Genomic DNA, 18,458 nt, shown 5'->3' with positions numbered 1-18,458 from the left:
CACTTTCCTGCACTCTCCCCATATCCCTTGATTCCCTTAATATCCAAAAATCTATCGATCTTTGTCTTGAATATACTCAACGACTGAACCTCCACAACCCTCTGCGGCAGAGAATTCCAAAGATTCACCACCCTTTGAGTGAAGAAATTTCTCCCATTCTCAGCCCTAAATGGCCGACCCCTTATCCTGAGACTGTGACCCCTGGTTCTAGACTCCCCAGCCCGGGGGAAACATCCTCCCTGCATCTACCCTGTCAAGCCCTGTAAGAATTTTGTATGTTTCAATGAGATCACCTCTCATTCTTCTAAACTCTCAAGAATATAGGCAAAGTCCACTCTGTTATGTATGCAACACCTTGTAACCAGCATTCTACCGCCACCAGAGGGTGCATCTGTTGGAGTCCCAACCTTGGAGCACTGCATATAAATAGGCCTCCCAGGCTGTGCCAGCTCTCTGGAGTCAGAATAAAGAGACTAAGGTCACACTTACTCAAGTCTACAGTACTCAGTCACATTGCTTTATTTGAGACATAATAACTGGCGACGAGTAATAGATAACGAACCATCACACGAAAATGCAGGGAACAGTTGGTATCCTGGAGAAATTCTCAGAAGGTGATGATTGGGAAGCCTTCGTGGAGCGACTCGACCAATACTTCGTGGCCAACGAGCTGGAAGGGAATGAGAACGCTGCCAAACAAAGGGCGATCCTCCTCACCGTCTGCGGGGCAACAACCTATGGCCTCATGAAGAACCTTCTTGCTCCGGTGGAACCAACAACCAAATCGTATGAAGAACTGTGTACGCTGGTCCGGGAGCACCTAAATTCGAAGGAGAGCGTTCTGATGGCAAGGTATCGATTTTATACAAATGGTCTGAAGGCCAGGAAGTGGCAAACTACATCGCCGAACTAAGGTGCCTTGCAGGACATTGCGAATACGATGAATTCCTGGAGCAAATGCTAAGAGACTTTTTTGGCATTGGCCATGAGGTTATCCTTCGCAAACTACTGACTGGTGAAACACCGAACCTGAGCAAAGTCATAACGATAGCCCAGGCATTTATGTCCACCAGTGATAACACCAAACAAATTTCGCGGCGTAAAGATACATCGGCAAGTACTGTACACAAAGTAACGTCGTTTTCAGGCAGGAATGCATATGGCAGAACGTACACGCCTGCAGCTGCACGACCTCAGATGACTCAGAGTCCGCCACCAAGTGTGAATGCGAGGCAATTAACACCTTGTTGGCGCTGCGGAGGTGATCATCGAGCCCATCAATGCCGCTTCAAACACTGCGTGCAAAGTCTGTGGAACAATGGGACAACTCCAGCGAATGTGCAGACGAGCTGCAAACCCTGCAAACCACCACGTTGCAGAGGAAGACCGATCCATGGCGGATCAAACTGAACTAGAGACTCAAACCGAGGAGGCAGAAGTGTACGGGGTACACAACTTCACCACGAAATGTCCACCGATCATGTAAAAGTTGAACTGAACGGAATTCCAGTATCCATGGAATTGGACACGGGTGCGAGTCAGTCTATCATGAGCAAAAAGGCCTTCGACAGGCTGTGGTGCAACAAGGCACAAAGGCCCAAGCTGAGTCCTATTCATTCCAAGCTGAGAACTTACACTAAAGAGCTGATCCCTGTAATTGGCAGTGCAGCAGTAAAAGTCTCCTATGATGGAGCGGTGCACAAACTACCACTATGGATTGTACCAGGAGATAGCCCCACACTGTTCGGCAGAAGCTGGCTGGGAAAAATCAACTGGAACTGGGACGACATCCGAGCGCTTTCGTCCATCGACGATGCCTCAGGTGCCCAGGTTTTGAGCAAGTTCCCATCGTTGTTTGAGCCAGGCATCGGAAATTTATCTGGGGCTAAGGTGCAGATCCACTTGGTTCCCGGTACACGGCCCATCCACCACAAGGCACGTGCGGTGCAATACATGATGCGAGAGAAAGTGGAGATCGAGCTGGACAGGCTGCAACAAGAGGGCATCATCGCGCCGGTGGAGTTCAACAAGTGACCCAGTCCGATTGTTCCGGTTCTCAAGGGCGATGGCACGGTCAGAATTTGTGAGGACTATAAAGTAACGATTAACCGTTTTTCGCTGCAGGACCAGTACCCGCTACCCAAGGCAGATGACCTATTTGCGACGCTGGCAGGAGGGAAGACGTTTACCAAGTTGGATCTCACCTTGGCCTACATGAGGCAGGAGCTGGTGGAATCTTCGAAAGGCCTCACCTGCATCAACACGCACAAAGGTCTGTTCATCTACAATAGATGCCCGTTTGGGATTCGATCAGCTGCGGCTATTTTTCAAAGGAACATGGAGAGTCTGCTAAAGTTAGTTCCACACACCATGGTTTTCCAGGGCGACATATTGATCACAGGTCGGGACACCATCGAACACTTGCAGAACCTGGAAGAGGTTCTAAGTCAGTTAGATCGTGTGGGACTCAGGTTGAAACTCTTGAAGTGTGTTTTCCTGGTGCCAGAGGTCGAGTTCTTCGGGAGAAGAATCGCGGCAGATGGCATCAGACCCACCGACTCCAAGACAGAAGCCATCAAGGATGCACAGAGACCACAGAACATGACGGAGCTGCGGTCATTCCTGGGACTCCTCAATTATTTTGATAATTTCCTACCCGGGTTAAGCACCTTGCTAGAACCTCTACATGTGTTGCTACGCAAGGGAGATGACTGGGTATGGGGGAAATCACAAGAGACTGCTTTTGAGAAAGCCAGAAATCTGTTATGTTCCAACAAACTGCTTGTTCTGTATGACCCATGTAAACGTTTAGTGCTAGCTTGCAATGCGTCTTCGTACGGGGTCGGGTGTGTGTTACAACAAACAAACAAATCGGGAACATTGTAACCGGTTGCTTATGCGTCCAGGAGTTTGTCCAAGGCGAAAGGGCCTACAGCATGATTGAAAAAGAAGCTCTGGCATGCGTTTATGGGGTGAAAAAAATGCACCAGTATCTGTTTGGGCTTAAGTTCGAGTTAGAAAGAGACCATATGCCGCTCATATCGCTATTCTCAGCGAGCAAAGGTAAATACCACTGCCTCTGCTCGCATCCAAAGATGGGCGCTCACGCTGTCTGCATATAACTATGTAATTCGAAACAGGCCAGGCACAGAGAACTGCGCTGATGCTCTCATTCAGCTACCACTGCCCACCACCAGGGTGGAAATGGCACAGCCTGCAGACTTGCTCTTGGTGATGGATGCATTCGAAAACGAAAAGTCACCCGTTACAGCCCGCCAGATCAGGATCCTTTACTGTCCCTTGTAAAAAAACTGTGTCCTCCCTGGGAGCTGGTCCAACATCCCAGCGGAGATGCATGAAGTGATCAAGCCGTTCCAGCGGCTCAAAGACAAAATGTCCATACAAGCGGACTGTCTTTTGTGGGGTAATCGCATGGTTTTGTCTAAGAAAGGCAGGGAAATGTTCATACGCGATCTACACAGTACCCACCCAGGCATAGTAATGATGAAAGCTATGGCCAGATCCCATGTGTGGTGGCCTGACATCGCGTGCCAATGCAACACTTGCTCTCAACTGAGCAATGCACCCAGGAAGGCACCGCTAAGTTTGTGGGCATGGCCCTCCAAACCGTGGTCTAGGATCCACGTTGACCACTGGCCCATTTCTAGGCAAAATGTTTTTGGTTGTTGTGGATGTTTATTCATAAGAACATAAGAACATAAGAAATAGGAGCAGGAGTAGGCCATACGGCCCCTCGGGCCTGCTCCGCCATTTAATACGACCACGGCTGATCCGATCATGGACTCAGGTCCACTTCCCTGCCCGCTCCCCTTATTCCCTTTCCGTTTAAGAAACTGTCTATTTCTTCTTAAATTTATTCAATGTCCCAGCTTCCACAGCTCTCTGAGGCAGCGAATTCCACAGATTTACAACCCTCTGAGAGAAGAAATTTCTCCTCATCTCAGTTTTAAATGGGTGGCCCCTTATTCTAAGATCATGCCCTCTAGTTCTAGTCTCTCCCATCAGTGGAAACATCCTCTCTGCATCCACCTTGTCAAGCCCCCTCATTCGATAAGATCACCTCTCATTCTTCTGAATTCCAATGAGCAGAGGCCCAACCTGCTCAACCTTTCCTCATAAGTCAACCCCCTCATCTCCGGAATCAACCGAGTGAAGCTTCTCTGAACTGCCTCCAAGGCAAGTATACCCTTTCGTAAATATGGAAACCAAAACTGCACGCAGTATTCCAGGTGTGGCCTCACCAATACCTTGCAAAACTGTAGCAAGACTTCCCTGCTTTTATACTCCATCCCTTTGCAATAAAGGCCAAGATTCCATTGGCCTTCCTGATCACTTGCTGTACCTGCATACTATCCTTTTGTGCTTCATGCACAAGAACCCCCAGGTCCTGCTGTACTGCGACACTTTGCAATCTTTCTCCATTTAAATAATAACTTGCTTTTTGATTTTTTCTGCCAAAGTGCATGACTTCACACTTTCCAACATTATACTCCATCTGTCAAATTTTTACCCACTCACTTAGCCTGTCTCTGTCCTTTTGCAGATTTTTTTGTGACCTCCTCACACATTGCTTTTCCTCCCATCTTTGTATTGTCAGCAAACTTAGCTACATTACACTCAGTCCCTTCCTCCAAGTCGTTAATATAGATTGTAAATTGTTGGGATCCCAGCACCGATCCCTGCGGCACGCCACTAGTTACTGGTTGCCAACCAGAGAATGAACCATTTATCCCGACTCTCTGTTCTCTGTTAGTTAACCAATCCTCTATCCATCAGTCCCTGGTTGGAAAGTTACCACGGGTCTGAAGTTGTCAGATGTTACACCTCAGAGGGATGCATTTGAGGAGAAGCTCGGTAGGTGCACGTGGGGGAGGAAGGAATGGGATCTGCTGGCCGGGTGAGGTGAAGCAGGTGGGAAGGTGGCTCAGGTGGACCACAAACACCCGTATCGGCCTATTGCTGTGCTGCAGAAAAAATCCAAAATGGATCGAGTGTGTAATAATGTCTGTAAGCACATCCACTGCCACCATCGAAAGCCTACGAGCCATGTTTGCCACGCACGGCCTGCCTCATATCCTTGTCAGCGACAATGGGCCGTGCTTCACCAGCGCTGAATTCAAGGAATTCATGATCTGCAATGGGATCAAGCACGCCCCATTCAAGCCCGCATCTAATGGCCAGGCAGAACGGACAGTCCAAACCATCAAGCAAAGCTTGAAACACATGTCGGAAGGCTCCCTGCAGACCTGCCTGTCCTGAGTCCTGCTCAGCTACCGCACCAGACCCCACTCACTCACCGGGGTTCCCCCTGCCGAACTGCTCATGAAAAGGGCACTCAAAACAAGGCTCTCTCTAGTCCACCCTGATCTCCATGATCATGTCGAGGGCAGGCAGCATCAACAAAGTGTGTACCATGATCGCGCAAATTTGTCACGCGATATTGAAGTCAATGACCCTGTATTTGTACTCAACTATGAACATGGTCCCAAATGGCTTGCTGGCACTGTGATAGCCAAAGAAGGCAGTAGGGTGTTTGAGGTCAAACTTGCAAATGAACTAACTTGCAGAAAGCATTTGGACCAAACCAAATTGCGGTTCACAGACAGCCACGAGCAACCTGAAGAGGACACCACCAACTTCGACCCTCCAATACACACACAAGTGGCAACCGACATCACGATTGACCACGAAGCTGAACTCATCATCCCCAGCAGCCCAGCAAGGCCAGCTGTGCAGCAGCCCAGTGTAGGGCCCAACCAACTCACCTGCACCTGTGCTTGTACCGAGACGATCGACTAGGGAGTGGAAAGCCCCAGATCGTCTCACCCTGTAAATAAGTGTACTGTTGACTTGGGAGGCGGGGGGGTGGAGTGATGTTATGTATGCAACACCTTGTAACCAGCATTCTACCGCCACCAGAGGGCGCATCTGTTGGAGTCCCAAGGGATCCCAGCATCCCTTGGGAGCACTGCATATAAGCCGGCCTCCCATGCTGTGCCAGCACTCTGGAGTCAGAATAAAGAGACTAAGGTCACACTTACTCAAGTCTACAGTACTCAGTCACATTGCTTTATTTGTGACATAGCACATTCAATCTCTCCTCATAGGACAATCGCCCACTCCCTCTATGGCAAGTACATCCTTCCTTCGATAAGGAGACTAAAACTGTACACAATACTCCAGGGGCTAGACTTTCCACAGAGCCCTCACTGCCCGATTGCAGCCCAGAAAAGACCGCTAAGCTTCAGCAATTAACGACGGTGATAAATTTCCATTAATGAGGTAAGTAATACCACCCGGCGAGAAAATGGTTCTTGCACCAAGATTCTCGGCGGTTTCTGGCCGATTATAGCTGAAACTAGTGAGAACGGGTGGTTCTTGCCTGAATGGACGGTAAGTTTTTAAAATTTAGTCCGAGGCTGCGGTTGGGCCTAGGGAGGGGGAAAATCTTAAAAAATGTTTTTTCGCTTTGAAAAAAAGCTTAAAAACATTCTCAAGATAGTTTTAAAAGTAGTCGCCGTTTTACAAAATCCTTTAACTTACCTTTCTTTGCAAAGTACTCACCTACCACCCCGTTTCAGGCTGCTTCCCGCGGGCGGTTTCCTCGGTGATCGGCGGTTTGCACCCCGCCTCTGGTTTCGAGATGTGGGCGGCTCCATTTAAAAAGGCAACTTTCACCGGCCGGTTTCTCTTACAAAAACAGTTGTGCCGCTGAGAAAACCGCCAAAAATGAAGGCGAACGTCTCCCCCCAGGTGTGGTTGCACCAGGACATCCCCAGCATCGAAGCACTGACCACACTCGACCAGCTCCGCTGGGCAGGGCCACATTGTCCGCATGGCCCCCAGACACGAGACTCCCCAAAGCGAGCGCTCTACTCGGAACTCCTACACGGCAAACGAGCCAAAGGTGGGCAGAGGAAACGTGACCGGGACACCCTCAAAGCCTCCCCTGATAAAGTGCAACATCCCCACCGACACCTGGGAGTCCCTGGGCCAAAGACCAGACCGCCCTAAGTGGAGGAAGTGCATCCGGGAGGGCGCTGAGCACCTCGAGTCTCGTCGCCGAGAGCGCGCAGAAACCAAGCGCAGGCAGCGGAAGGAACGTGCGGCAAACCAGTCCCACCCACCCCTTACCCTCAACCACTGTCTGTCCCACCTGCGACAGAGTCTGTGGCTCTCGTATTGGACTGTTCAGCCACCAAAGAACTCACTTCAGGACTGGAAGCAAGTCTTCCTCGATTCCGAGGGACTGCCTATGATGGGATGATATAATCGCAGTAAGACGTCTTTATTCTTATACTCAAATCCTCTTGTAATAAAAGGCCAACATACCATTTGCTTTCTTAATTGTTTGCTGTACCTGCAGGTTAACTTTCAGTGATTGGTGCACAAGGACACCCAGGTCCCTCTGAACACCAACATTTCCCAATCTCTCACCGTTTAAACAATACTCTGCTTTTCTATATTTCCTACCAAAGTGGATAACTTCACATTTCTCCACGTTATATTCCATTTGCCATGTTCTTGAACACCTTCACCACATGGACTACAGCGGTTCATGGCGGCTCACCACCACCTTTTCGAGGGGCAGTTAGGGATGGGCAATAAATGCCGGCCTTGCCAACGACACCCACATCCCAGGAAGCAAGTTTTTTTTTAAACTTCTAAAAGGCCTGGCTCTAATTTTTAGTCTTCCATTGATTTGCATACATCTCAAACTGCTGCAGCAGATCCTGGTCTTCCGTTTCAAGAGTTGCCCACCCAATGAGGCAATGCCAATAAGAAACAGACCTTTTCAAATGTCCACGTGCAAAGGGAGTCAAACGCCGAATCAGAAATACAAGTGCAAATAGGTCATCATCATCATCATCATCATAGGCGGTCCCTCGAAGCGAGGGTGACTTGCTTCCACGCCACAAAGGGATGAGTTCACAGGTGTTTCATTGAAGGACCTAATATTCCGGATCCCGAACTACATCCTGAAAGGTGGAAGATGCCTGTGGGTGGATTTTTTTAACGTGGGGTGACCGTTGCACACCAGCCACCACACGGGCTTGACAGAGCTGGGTCTTGGTCCAGTGGCAAGGGTTACCCAGGACGTTTGGAGACCTGCTCTGCCTCAGAGTAAGCTACGCTTCGAGGACTGGGCTCTGGAGATTTTCAGGTGGGTCACAACATTTGCCATTGCTGTTTACGGACCAGGATCGCCAGGAGTCAGTGGAACCGGGCTAACGTTTGCAAACCTCTGCAGCCGCCGGCAATACTGGCCATTGCTCAGCAAGCGCCGGGCACAAGGTCACAAGGTCACAAGGTCACAAGGGCACAAGGTCACAAGGGCACAAGGGCACAAGGGCACAAGGTCACAAGGGCACAAGGGCACAAGGCATTTCATTTTTCAAAAAAGGGCAAAATTGTTACCAATAAAAGGGACAAAATATAAAGAATGAGAGACGAAGGTGTAGAAGCAAAGGGATGGCACCACGCGCTGGCTCAGCTCCTGGGCCGTCACTCTGAGGAAAGCGCTAACGGGGCACGGACTGTCAACTGGCGGGAACGGCGCGAGCTGTGAGAGTGGGGGAGGGGGAGGGGGGAGCTGTGAGAGTGGGGGAGGGGGAGGGGGGAGCTGTGAGAGTGGGGGAGGGGGAGCGGGGAGCTGTGAGAGTGGGGGAGGGGGAGGGGGGAGCTGTGAGAGTGGGGGAGGGGGAGGGGGAGCTGTGAGAGTGGGGGAGGTGGAGCTGTGAGAGTGGGGGAGGGGGAGGGGGAGCTGTGAGAGTGGGGCAGGGGGAGGGGGGAGCTGTGAGAGTGCGGGAGGGGGAGGGGGAGCGGGGAGCTGTGGGGGAGGGGGAGGGGGAGCAGGGAGCTGTGGGGGAGGGGGAGGGTGGAGCTGTGACAGTTGGGGGCGGGGGCGGGTGCGGGGGCGAGCTCGGACTGTTGGGGGATGGGCGAGCTCGGACTGTTGGGGTGGGGGGCGAGCTCGGACTGTTGGGGGATGGGCGAGCTCGGACTGTTGGGGTGGGGGGCGAGCTCGGACTGTTGGGGGATGGGCGAGCTCGGACTGTTGGGGGGGTGGGCGTGCTCGGACAGTTGGGGGGGTGGGTGAGCTCAGACGGTTGGGGGGGGGCGAGCTCGGACGGTTTGGGGGATGGGCGAGCTCGGACGGTTTGGGGGGTGGGCGAGCTCGGACAGTTGGGGGGGTGGGCGTGCTCGGACAGTTGGGGGTGGGCGAGCTCGGACGGTTGGGGGGGTGGGCGAGCTCGGACAGTTGGGGTGGGGGGCGAGCTCGGACGGTTTGGGGGATGGGCGAGCTCGGACTGTTGGGGTGGTGGGCGTGCTCGGACAGTTGGGGGGGGGGCAAGCTCGGACGGTTTGGGGGATGGGCGAGCTCGGACGGTTGGGGGGTGGGCGAGCTCAGACAGTTGGGGGGGTGGGTGAGCTCAGACGGTTGGGGGGGTGGGCGAGCTCGGACAGTTGGGGTGGGGGGCGAGCTCGGACGGTTTGGGGGATGGGCGAGCTCGGACTGTTGGGGGGGGGTGGGCGTGCTCGGACAGTTGGGGGGGGGCGAGCTCGAACAGTTTGGGGGATGGGCGAGCTCGGACTGTTGGGGGGGTGGGCGTGCTCGGACAGTTGGGGGGTGGGCAAGCTCAGACAGTTGGGGGGATGGGTGAGCTCGGACAGTTGGGGTGGGGGGCGAGCTCGGACCGTTGGGGGGGTGGGCGAGCTCGGACAGTTAAGGGGATGGGCGAGCTCGGACTGTTGGGGTGGGGGGCGAGCTCGGACAGTTGGGGGGGGGCGAGCTTGGACTGTTTGTGGGATGGGCGAGCTCGAACAATTGGGGGGTGGGTGAGCTCAGACGGTTGGGGGGGTGGGTGAGCTCAGACGGTTGGGGGGGTGGGTGAGCTCAGACGATTGCGGGGGGGGGCGAGCTCGGACGGTTTGGGGGGTGGGCGAGCTCGGACGGTTGGGGGGGTGGGCGTGCTCGGACAGTTGGGGGGGGTGGGTGAGCTCAGACGGTTGGGGAGGGGCGAGCTCGGACGGTTTGGGGGATGAGCGAGCTCGGACTGTTGGGGGGGTGGGTGAGCTCAGACGGTTGGGGGGGTGGGCGAGCTCGGACAGTTGGGGTGGGGGGCGAGCTCGGACGGTTTGGGGGATGGGCGAGCTCGGACTGGGGGGGTGGGCGTGCTCGGACAGTTGGGGGGGGGCGAGCCCGGACGGTTTGGGGGATGGGCGAGCTCGGACTGGGGGGGTGGGCGTGCTCGGACAGTTGGGGGGGGGCGAGCTCGGACGGTTGGGGGGGTGGGCGAGCTCGGTCGGTTGGGGGGGTGGGCGAGCTCGGACAGTTGGGGTGGGGGGTGAGCTCGGTCGGTTGGGGGGGTGGGCGAGCTCGGACAGTTGGGGTGGGGGGCGGGCTCGGACAGTTGAGGGGAGAGAAACATAGAAACATAGAAACATAGAAAATAGGTGCAGGAGTAGGCCATTCGGCCCTTCGAGCCTGCACCGCTATTCAATGAGTTCATGGCTGAACATGCAACTTCAGTACCCCATTCCTGCTTTCTCACCATACCCCTTGATTCCCCTAGTAGTAAGGACTTCATCTAACTCCTTTTTGAATATATTTAGCGAATTGGCCTCAACAACTTTCTGTGGTAGAGAATTCCACAGGTTCACCACTCTCTGGGTGAAGAAATTCCTCCTCATCTCGGTCCTAAATGGCTTCCCCCTTATCCTTAGACTGTGTCCCCTGGTTCTGGACTTCCCCAACATTGGGAACATTCTTCCTGCATCTAACCTGTCTAACCCCGTCAGAATTTTAAACGTTTCTATGAGGTCCCCTCTCATTCTTCTGAACTCCAGTGAATACAAGCTCAGTTGATCCAGTCTTTCTTGATAGGTCAGTCCCGCCATCCCGGGAATCAGTCTGGTGAACCTTCGCTGCACTCCCTCAATAGCAAGAATGTCCTTCCTCAGGTTAGGAGACAAAAACTGTACACAATACTCCAGGTGTGGCCTCACCAAGGCCCTGTACAACTGTAGCAACACCTCCCTGCCCCTGTACTCAAATCCCCTCGCTATGAAGACCAACATGCCATTTGCTTTCTTAACCGCCTGCTGTACCTGCATGCCAACCTTCAATGACTGATGTACCATGACACCCAGGTCTCGTTGCACCTCCCCTTTTCCTAATCTGTCACCATTCAGATAATAGTCTGTCTCTCTGTTTTTACCACCAAAGTGGATAACCTCACATTTATCCACATTATACTTCATCTGCCATGCATTTGCCCACTCACCTAACCTATCCAAGCCGCTCTGCAGCCTCATAGCATCCTCCTCGCAGCTCACACTGCCACCCAACTTAGTGTCATCCGCAAATTTGGAGATACTACATTTAATCCCCTCGTCTAAATCATTAATGTACAGTGTAAACAGCTGGGGCCCCAGCACAGAACCTTGCGGTACCCCACTAGTCACTGCCTGCCATTCTGAAAAGTCCCCATTTACTCCTACTCTTTGCTTCCTGTCTGACAACCAGTTCTCAATCCATGTCAGCACACTACCCCCAATCCCATGTGCTTTAACTTTGCACATTAATCTCCTGTGTGGGACCTTGTCGAAAGCCTTCTGAAAGTCCAAATATACCACATCAACTGGTTCTCCCTTGTCCACTCTACTGGAAACATCCTCAAAAAATTCCAGAAGATTTGTCAAGCATGATTTCCCTTTCACAAATCCATGCTGACTTGGACCTATCATATTACCTCTTTCCAAATGCACTGCTATGACATCCTTAATAACTGATTCCATCATTTTACCCACTACCGATGTCAGGCTGACCGGTCTATAATTCCCTGTTATCTCTCTCTCTCCTTTTTTTTAAAAAGTGGGGTTACATTGGCTACCCTCCACTCCATAGGAACTGATCCAGAGTCAATGGAATGTTGGAAAATGACTGTCAATGCATCCGCTATTTCCAAGGCCACCTCCTTAAGTACTCTGGGATGCAGTCCATCAGGCCCTGGGGATTTATCGGCCTTCAATCCCATCAATTTCCCCAACACAATTTCCCGACTAATAAGAATTTCCCTCAGTTCCTCCTCCTTACTAGACCCTCCGACCCCTTTTATATCCGGAAGGTTGTTTGTGTCCTCCTCAGTGAATACCGAACCAAAGTACTTGTTCAATTGGTCCGCCATTTCTTTGTTCCCCGTTATGACTTCCCCTGATTCTGACTGCAGGGGACCTACATTTGTCTTTACTAACCTTTTTCTCTTTACATATCTATAGAAACTTTTGCAATCCGTCTTAATGTTCCCTGCAAGCTTCTTCTCGTACTCCATTTTCCCTGCCCTAATCAAACCCTTTGTCCTCCTCTGCTGAGTTCTAAATTTCTCCCAGTCCCCGGGTTCGCTGCTATTTCTGGACAATTTGTATGCCACTTCCTTGGCTTTAATGCTATCCCTGATTTCCCTTGATAGCCACGGTTGAGCCACCTTCCCTTTTTTATTTTTACGCCAGACAGGAATGTACAATTGTTGTAGTTCATCCATGCGGTCTCTAAATGTCTGCCATTGCCCATCCACAGTCAACCCCTTCAGTATCATTCGCCAATCTATCCTAGCCAATTCACGCCTCATACCTTCAAAGTTACCCTTCTTTAAGTTCTGGACCATGGTCTCTGAATTAACTGTTTCATTCTCCATCCTAATGCAGAATTCCACCATATTATGGTCACTCTTCCCCAAGGGACCTCACACAACGAGATTGCTAATTAATCCTCTCTCATTACACAACACCCAGTCTAAGATGGCCTCCCCCCTAGTTGGTTCCTCGACATATTGGTCTAAAAAACCATCCCTTATGCACTCCAGGAAATCCTCCTCCACCGTATTGCTTCCAGTTTGGTTAACCCAATCTATGTGCATATTAAAGTCACCCATTATAACTGCTGCACCTTTGTTGCACGCACCCCTAATTTCATGTTTGATGCCCTCCCCAACATCACTACTACTGTTTGGAGGTCTGTACACAACTCCCACTAACGTTTTTTGCCCTTTGGTATTCTGCAGCTCTACCCATATAGATTCCACATCATCCAAGCTAATGTCCTTCCGAACTATTGTCTTAATTTGCTCCTTAACCAGCAATGCTACCCCACCTCCTTTTCCTTTTATTCTATCTTTCCTGAATGTTGAATACCCCTGGATGTTGAGTTCCCAGCCCTGATCATCCTGGAGCCACGTCTCCGTAATCCCAATCACATCATATTTGTTAACATCTATTTGCACAGTTAATTCATCCACCTTATTGCGGATACTCCTTGCATTAAGACACAAAGCCTTCAGGCTTGTTTTTTTAACACCCTTTGTCCTTTTAGAATTTTGCTGTACAGTGGCCCTTTTTGTTCTTTGCCTTGGGTTTCTCTGCCCTCCACTTTTCCTCATCTCCTTTCTGTCTTTTGCTTTTGCCTCCTTTTTGTTTCCCTCTGTCTCCCTGCATTGGTTCCCATCCCCCTGCCATATTAGTTCCGAGCTCGGACGGTTTTGGAGATGGGCGAGCTCGGACAGTTGGGGGGGTGGGCGAGCTCGGACAGTTGGGGTGGTGGGTGAGCTCGAACTGTTTGGGGGATGGGCGAGCTCGGACGGTTGGGGGGGTGGGTGAGCTCGGACGGTTGGGGGGGTGGGCGAGCTCGGACGGTTGGGGGGGGGGGTGAGCTCGGATGGTTGGAGAGCTGCAGGAATACAGGATTGGACAACAATCAAATCATAGAATAGTTCCAGCACAGAAGAGGCCCGTCAAGCCCGTGCTGGATCTCTGCCAGAGCAGTACAGCTAGTCCCTCACCCCTGTAGCCCTGCAATTTTTTTCCTTCAGCTACTTATCTAACTCCCTTTTGGTAGCCACCATTGAACCTGCCTCCACCACCCTTTCTAACAGCGCATTCCAGATCCTAACCACTCGCTGCGTATATAGGTTTTTCCTCGTGTCGCCTTTGGAACTTTTGCCAATCACCTTAAATCTGTGTCTTCTGGTTCTCGACCCTTCCGTAATGGGAACAGTTTCTCTCTATCTAATCTGTCTGGATCCCTAATGGTTTTGAACACCTCCAGGGCAGAATTAGACAAACACAGATATCTCCATCAAATCTTCTCTCAACCTTCTCTGCTCTCAGGAGAACAACTCCAGCTTCTCCAGTCTATCCACGTCACTGAAGTCCCTCGTCTCTGGAACCATTCTCATAAATGTTTCCTGCACCCCGTCCAAGGCCTTCACATCCTTCCTAAAGTGCCCAGAACTCGTCTTTTTATTTATTTATATATTTACTTATTTACTGTTGCCCCTTGGTTAAATTACATAGCACCTCCTCCTTCCCGCTCTGCACCGAGTTCCCACTCTCAATAAATTCCCATCACCACTCTGGCAGATTCTCCCAACTCTGTGCTCACACCAACATTATTTATATAACACTGTTAATGTAGTAAAATGTCTCAAAGTGCTTCACAGGAATATTATCACAAAAAATGACACCGAGCCATATAAGGAGAAATTAGTGCAGATGACCAAAAGCTTGGCCAATGAGGTTGGTTTTAAGTAGTGCCTCAAAAGGACGAAAGAGAGGTAGAGAGGTTTAGGCGGGGAATTCCAGAACGTAGGGCCGGGGCAACTGAAGTCACGGCCGGCAATGGTTGAGCGAATAGAAATCAGAGATGCTCAGGAGGGCAGAATTAGACAAGCACAGATATCTCGGGGAGGTTATGGGGCTGGAGGAGATTACAGAGATAGGGAGGGACGAGGCCATGGAGGGATTTGAGAATTTTAACCGAGTGCCAATACAGGTCGGTGAGCACAGGGGGTGATGGGTGAATGGGACTTGGTGCGAGTTAGGACACAGGCAGCCTTGTTTTGGATGACCTCAAGCTTACGTAGGGTAGAACTAGGGAGGCAGGCCAGGAGTGCGTGGAATAGTCAAGTTCAGAGGTAACAAAGGCTGGATGAGAACATCAGCAGCAGATGAGCTGAGGCAGGGGCGTAGACGGGTCATCGTACGGAGGTGGAAATAGGTGGTCTTAGTTATGCCGTGGATATATAGTCGGAAGCTCATTTCAGGGTCCAATATGACACCAAGGTTCAGCCGCAGACAAGTGTTAGGGAGATGGATAGAGTCGGTGGCTAGGGAACGGGCAGAAGCAGATAATCAGTGGGACTGGAAGAGCAGCAGACGATCTCAAAGTCAAGTCTGGGCAAGCTCAGCTGAGGTGAAAGAATGAGTAAAAACTGCAAAAAAAAGCAGGGAACGGTTTGTGAAACTACAATGCTTTAAGTCCTCAAATATGCAGATATTAAGGCGCGTTCCTGAACCTGGGGGTCCTTGTGCATGAATCCCAAAAAGTTAGTTTGCAGGTGCAGCAGGTAATCAGGAAGGCGAATGGAATGTTGGCCTTCATTGCGAGAGGGATGGAGTACAAAAGCAGGGAGGTCCTGCTGCAACTGTACAGGGTATTGGTGAGGCCGCACCTGGAGTACTGCGTGCAGTTTTGGTCACCTTACTTAAGGAAGGATATACTGGCTTTGGAGGGGGTACAGAGACGATTCACTCGGCTGATTCCAGAGATGAGGGGGTTACCTTATGATGATAGATTGAGTAGACTGGGTCTTTACTCGTTGGAGTTCAGAAGGATGAGGGGTGATCTTATAGAAACATTTAAAATCATGAAAGGGATAAACAAGATAGAGGCAGAGAGGTTGTTTCCACTGGTCGGGGAGATTAGAACTAGGGGGCACAGCCTCAAAATACGGGGAGCCAATTTAAAACCAAGTTGAGAAGGAATTTCTTCTCCCAGAGGATTGTGAATCTGTGGAATTCTCTGCCCAAGGAAGCAGTTGAGGCTAGCTCATTGAATGTATTCAAGTTACAGATAGATAGATTTTTAACCAATAAGGGAATTAGGGGTCATGGGGAGCGGGCGGGTAAGTGGAGCTGAGTCCGCGGCCAGATCAGCCATGATCTTGTTGAATGGCGGAGCAGGCTCGATGGGCTAGATGGCCTACTCCTGTTCCTAATTCTTATGTTCCACAATGCCCAGCAGCCTTCCGCTGCCTCACGTCAAGTTCATGATAGAATCTGGACTGTCGAGTGTGGGCAGGATGTTGAACTGCAGAGGGCATCACTGGCATGCTGAGTCCTTGATATTAACCCTGACATCCATACATGCCACACATTTTCACCCCTCAACCCTACACTAAGATTTTTTCCCCACCTCGTGATGCACCTTGTCACAGAGTAGGACCAAAGCCCCAATCCTTTGGGTTACCAACTCTGGTCGGACCTATTCCTGGAGGTTCCATCATATCACCTCCAACTGCCCCACCTGGTCAAACAGCTCCCCCCCGCCCCCCCCCCCCCCCAATACGTTTACAACTAATAAATGAAAGTATTCAAAGAAAATGTTTTTTTTAAATCCCCGAACAATATTTCTCCCGGGTTTTTGCCCGCAGCAATGTCTGGGAGATTAATCTTTAATCTGGAGACACGGCAGCTGGGGAATTTAAATTCAGTTAATTAAATAAATCTGGAATTTTTTAAAAAGCTAGTGTCAGTAATGGTGACGGTGAAAGTACTGAAGTGTTGGAAAACCCCATCTAGTTCACTCATGTCCTTTAGGCAACGAAACCTGCCGTCCTTACCCAGTCTGGCCTATATGTGACTCCAGACCCACAACAATGTGGTTGACTCTTAACTGCCCCTCTGAAATGCCCAGCGAGCCACTCAGTTGTAACAAACCGCTCACCACACGGACTGTAGCGGTTCAAGGCGGCGGCTCAGCACCAGAACCTCCTCTAGCGCCATTAGGGATGGGCAATACATGCTGGCTTTGCCAGCGACGCCCACATCCCAAGAACAAATTTTTAAAAATTGTGGTTTAAGATTAACTAGTGAAGAATCACATTTTGGGGGAGTATGGAGATCTGTGCCTACAAGCAGAAAGGGGTGAGGAGAAAGATAGTGAAAGGCATACAATGTGGCCAAGCCTAGTGGGAGGCCAGAGGATTGGGAAACTTTTAAAAGCCAGCAAAGACCAACTAAAACAATGATAAAGAGAGGGTAAACTAGCACGAAATATAAAAACTGATAGTAAAAATTTCTAGATACATAAAAAGGAAAAGAGTGGCTGAAGTAAATGTTGGTCCCCTAGAGGATGAGACCGGGGAATTAATAATGGAGAACAGGGAAATGGCAGAGACGTTGAACAAATATTTTGTATCAGTCTTCACGGTAGAAGACACTAAAAACATCCCAATAGTGGATAATCAAGAGTCTATAGGGAGGGAGGAACTTAATAAAATCACTATCATTAATGAAGTAGTACTCGGTAAAATAATGGGACTAAAGGTGGACAAGTCCCCTGGACCTGATGCCTTACATCCGAGGGTCTTAAGGGAAGTGGCTGCAGAGATAGTGGATGCATTGGTTGTAATCTACCAAAATTCCCTGGATTCTGGGGCGGTCCCAGTGGATTGGAAAACCGTAAATGTAATGCCCTTATTTTAAAAAGGAAGCAGACAAAAAGCAGGAAACTATAGACCAGTTAGCCTAACATCTGTTGTTGGGAAAATGCTGGAGTCCATTATTAAGGAAGCAGGAGCAGGACATTTGGAAAAGCATAATTCAATCAAGCAGAGTCAGCATGGTTTTATGAAAGGGAATTCATGTTTGACAAATTTGCTGGTGTTCTTTGAGGATATAATGAGTAGGGTGGATAAGGGGGAGCCAGTGGATGTGGTATATTTGGATTTCCAGAAAACATTTGATAAGGTAACGCATAAAAGGTTACTGCACATGATAAAAATTCACTGGTCGTGGGTAATATATTAGCATGGATAGAGGATTGGCTAACAGAGAGTCGGGATAAATGGATCATTTTCTGGTTGGCAAACAGTAACTAGTGGGGTGCCACAGGGATCGGTGCTGGGTCCTCAACTATTTACAATTTATATTAATGATGCGGATGAGGGGATCAAGTGTAATGTAGCCAAGTTTGCTGATGATACAAAGATGGGTGGCAAAGCAAATTGTGAGGAGGACACAAAAAATCTGCAAAGTGATATAGACAGGCTAAGTGAGTGGGCAAAAATTTGGCAGATGGAGTATAATGTGGGAAAATGTGAGGTTATCCACTTTGGCAGAAAAAAATAGAAAAGCAAATTATAATTTAAATAGAGGCAAATTGCAAAGTGCTGCAGCTCAGAGGGACCTGGGAGTCCTTGTACATGAAACACAAAAAGTTAGTATGCAAATAATCAGGAAGGCAAATGGAATGTTGGCCTTTATTGCAAGGGGGATAGAGTATAAAAGCAGAGAAGTCCTGCTACAACTGTACAAGGTATTGGTGAGGCCACATCTGGAGTACTGCGTACAGTTTTTTTCATGTATTCAACTATCAT

Source organism: Pristiophorus japonicus, chromosome 24, assembly GCF_044704955.1.
Source record: "Pristiophorus japonicus isolate sPriJap1 chromosome 24, sPriJap1.hap1, whole genome shotgun sequence".
Lineage (NCBI taxonomy): Eukaryota > Metazoa > Chordata > Chondrichthyes > Pristiophoridae > Pristiophorus > Pristiophorus japonicus.
The sequence above is the reverse complement of the archived record's forward strand: the minus strand, read 5'-3'. Positions refer to the sequence as shown.